At 39.0% G+C, this 4232-nt stretch overlaps 1 long non-coding RNA gene across 8 annotated transcripts in view; it reads left to right on the top strand.

Moving 5' to 3' along the window:
- Nucleotides 1-834: 834 nt before the first annotated feature.
- The window catches only part of LOC112162525, a 113356-nt gene continuing 109958 nt past the window's right edge, over nucleotides 835-4232 (top strand). For 3 of the 8 annotated variants that reach the window (XR_004948678.1, XR_002922078.2, XR_002922085.2), the window contains exon 1: nucleotides 841-946. This is a non-coding gene — a long non-coding RNA (uncharacterized LOC112162525). Of the gene's footprint in view, nucleotides 947-4232 lie in introns of all 8 variants that reach the window. The other 5 variants (XR_002922080.2, XR_002922082.2, XR_002922081.2 and 2 more) reach the window with 5 other exon arrangements.

The following is a 4232-nucleotide window of genomic DNA, read 5'->3' as shown; positions in this document are numbered from 1 at the left end:
CGATTAATAATATAAAACTCTGAAAATGTAAAGAATGAGTGACAGAGTTCAACTGAAAACGGTATAAATAACTAAAAGAGAAACTCAGTGATGAAACGCTCAACTCTTGTCATGAAAAATGAAAGAGGGGTCATGAAAAAAGTCAGGAAAATAGATTTAGAGTGAGATAAAAATAGTGAATTTGAATGAAGGTAGCAGAAAGAGCGATGATCTCTTTCAACATGCTGGGTCTATTGGGAGAAGTTGGTGTGATTTAGTGTAAATAAAGTGTTTTTGTTTACTGATAGTTGTTCAAAATGAGCATGTTTTTCAGCCTAAATGTCATCTTTTCTCGTCGTGTTTTTGTCCCCCAGCGCGCCTCCTGCAGTCGTTTCCCGTTCTGTTGTGCAGTGATGGATGAAGAACACACACACGCACTGATTAGTGCAGACATATTAGGCTATTGATTGAGGAAATTAGAGGTATAATTAATCTACATGTGGCTGCTATGGCCTTTGATTCCAATCAATAACACTCTGTTGGTGGAAAACACACAACAACACCTTCATGTTCTTGAACAACAACAGAAGTTTCAACATCCAATGAATGTTTGAGTTTAGTCAGCTTTATGTTTACTATTACAATTTTTGTGTATTTATGTCAGCTAAATACTCAAAGTAAGTTTTCAAAGTATTTTCACTAAAGATGTGTGCACCACACTTGGTATTTTATTTTGAAAACCATTCATTTTTAGTAATTCAAATATAATTGTATTTTATACATCGATTAAATATAACTTTAAAAAAGAGAGGGAAGAATAGGAAATTTTGGTTATGAATCTGGAAAGCGGAACCTTCAACACTCTTGCAGCGCCTGCTGGTGGCTGAAGACGGGACAACTTCCTGTTTCCGTCAGTGACGGGAAGTGAGTTCCGTGTCGTTCCTGCTCTCGTTCCTTCTTTTTCCAGGTTAGTATCTGGTTTAAAACGGCAACAGATGAAAGCCATAAGCTCTAGTTTAGTTTCCAATGGATTGATTGTATTATTTGTGTTGTATTTTTTGTTTTAAATCGAGAAACTTTCACTCTTTTTTGGCGAGAAATGGCGGGAAAAGCCGAACGGGAAGTAGCCGGTGCTCTCGCGAGACCTTGTGTATGTACAACGAGATTTGGGTTTACAAGTGTGAAAATGAACCAGTGGTGGCCGTGTAGACTGGTTACATTTATGGATCTGTGTGTATTTTAATAATTTTGAGGAACTTCTGACATTACTCTAAATATCTTTAAAAACGAAATTATCATAATTAGTTCTTCTAAAATGTTTAAAAATATTGAATTACAAAGGGAACTTTATTTTGTTGTTACTGAAAAAGTTGATTTCTAAATGTGCAGTATCCAGGATTTATAAGCTAAGAAGGCTGAATAATAGTGAAAAGCGATTGGCCAGGGGTGCGACTTATACTCAAGACCGACTTATTTGTGTGTTTTTTGTTTTTTTTTACATAAATTGGCTCAAAATTTATTTTCTCCACTAACAACTGGTTACCTTTTAGCGTTTTTTCCCCACTAACTAACACTAGAGGGCGGTGTAGGTTTGTGTATCAGTATTTGCTGCTGTCGGCTGAAAGAAAGCAGAAAAGGAAGAACCGTCCAACACAAAACAATCATTGCTGAGAATCTGATCATTCTCCTCATGGACGTTATGATGTTTTATTTAATTTCATCAAGACATTATTATTACTGTTTTTATTTTTGTCTCCTTGGACTAATGCCGGACAGCAAGCCATCAAACTGGGTTACAAACCGCTAAAACACGTCATTCAGGTGCAGCTCCTGCAGGTTACAAGGTAAAGATCGCCATAAGAAAAAAAAATACATGCAGACATTATAGATGCTTTTGTAGAGTTTTTTAAAATAAATAACTTAACCCCGACATCATCCGTATCTTCCGTGAATTTTTAAGCGAGATATACAATCAAAGCCTCCATCATGTAGCGATGAGGCTAAAAGATAGCTTCTCCACACGCAATGAGAGCGTCAAACATTGAGCATTAAATTTGACGCACGTCAAAAGAGGCAGCAGACTCAAATTTGGCGCATGAATCTGTGTCAAATGCAACGTTACGTCGGGCTTATTGAATTTGTTCATAAATTCTGGACTTTTCTCTTAAAAGTGCGACTTGTACTCAGGAGCTACTTATATGTTTTTTCTTCTACACTATGCATTTTTTGGCTTCTAAGACTTATAGTCTGGAATATACGGTACGCTAAGGTAGAAGACCGTCGCCTACTGATGACATCATCAAGGGTTGGTAACGTCCGACTTGGAAAAGAACTATTTTTCCATAACTCTCCGTTTGGAGGGCTAAATGTAGGGGTATAGAGAAGGAATTCATCCGTGGTGTTCGCCCACAAAACAATTCACTTGCAAGTGAACCCTGGTTCAGGTTTCTACAGTGTGAACAAAAACAAACCAGCAGACTAAATAGCTAAAACCAGTTAATTTCAAATAAAAAAAAATAAGGCAAACCTGATCAGTTGTGAATTTTTGTAAAATGTTTTTATTGTTTGGAGGATTTGCGCTTTTTCTTTTTGTGTTCTACTCTTCTCACCGTGTTGCATTCCCAGCAGGCATTGCGACAGGTGGAGAAACAGGCTCTTTTTGCCTCCACTCAGGCAACAAAGATTCCTGCAAAACTGGTGTTTACCGCAAAAAGGAGCTGTCTGTCTCACACACTTCTGTCACCAATAGTGACAGGATCACCGAACGCTCCGTTTATTCCACCCAACATGTCCGATGAAGATGAAGAATCCCAAGCAGACGGGATAATTCAGCGCTGCATTCCCCGTTGGCCATCTGGATCTCTGCGGAGCGTTATTCGCTCTGCAGGTAACAGCGGCGGATCACACAGATGGTCTTTCCGCCGCCATGGATGGCATCTGTGATCCTCTCGGTGGGTTTACCTGCGACGACAACAGATGCTGCTTCGTTTCACCGACTGCAACCCGGCCGTGAAAAAAACAAAGTTACAGAAAGCGCTTCGACAAAAACACTTGAATGACAACAGTTTTCAACTTGTCATCGGCTCAGGCAGAGTTCAGGACAGCCTTTGAGGTCCTGAAACTTCTATCTTAAGAATGCTGTCAAGCAAAGTAGCTTCAAGTCTTAAAAAAAGTGCAACACAAGCACATCAAAAGCGGTGAACATCAGTGCGTCTGTACTACTGTAACACGCTGAGTTGAGACAGGATTTGAAAGAAGCAGAAAATAAACATCTCTAGTTCTGTGCTGCTGCCCTTCTGCTCGTCTGACGGGAAGCCGACAGAAAGTGAAGAAAGAAATCCAACAGCTGGTAAGATGACATCTGTTGTGCACATTTTAATGAAAGTTTACAAATGCACCAATCTATTTTTTTTTTCTTCTCAAATATCAACAACTCTGCAGAAATGGGGATTTTTCTTGTAAAATAATTCTCAAGGGTTGTGTCCGAATTTCCCCCCAATCACTATATAGTGCATTTGCCATCTTTAGTGCTGTTCGAATCTACTAATTCTACTATGTCTTTGGAAAAAACTAGCTTACATCGATGGTCACTAGATCAGCGGATATAGACCACAATGCATTGCGGTTAAACAATTCCGAACAAAAGAATGTGTTTAAATGTAATATTTGACTAAACCAACCACATTTTCACTATTAAAACACAGTGGAGTCGTACATAAATGCTGTGAAATGTTCGTTTTTATTATTTTTGTCCCTTCGTGAAATTGTGACGTCATATCCGGTGTTTAGAAAAACGAGAATTACCTTTAAAATCCAGATAGACCCGCACTATTTAGTTTTTTAGTAGTTAGGGATTGGGGGGGAATTCGGACACAGCAAAGATGTTGTTCTCTGCTGCGTTCACACTAAAAAAATTTCTCCGTCCCTCTTTCGCTTCACAGCTAACTTGTTTCTTTTTGAAAAACCTTTAAAAAAAAATGTGTTCCTGAGCTTGAAGCCACGGCTGCATATTTTAGGAGCAACCAGCTAATGTTTTTTTAGGGTGATCGCTACACGGAGCAGTGTTGTTGTAAATCTCGGATGATGTTGAGATTTATTTTAAGAAGCTCTAGAAAAGCGTCGGTAATCACGTCTCCATGTCCGAGACTTCCTGGTAAGGTAAGCTTCACTCCTGCGTCTGAACTAGGGGTGTGCCAAAATATCGATATTGCGATATATCGCGATATTTAGTCCTGCGATCGATTCTCGATGGG

The sequence above is a fragment of the Oryzias melastigma genome, linkage group LG11 (assembly GCF_002922805.2).
Source record: "Oryzias melastigma strain HK-1 linkage group LG11, ASM292280v2, whole genome shotgun sequence".
NCBI lineage: Eukaryota > Metazoa > Chordata > Actinopteri > Beloniformes > Adrianichthyidae > Oryzias > Oryzias melastigma.
This window is presented reverse-complemented; position numbering and strand designations above follow the sequence as displayed.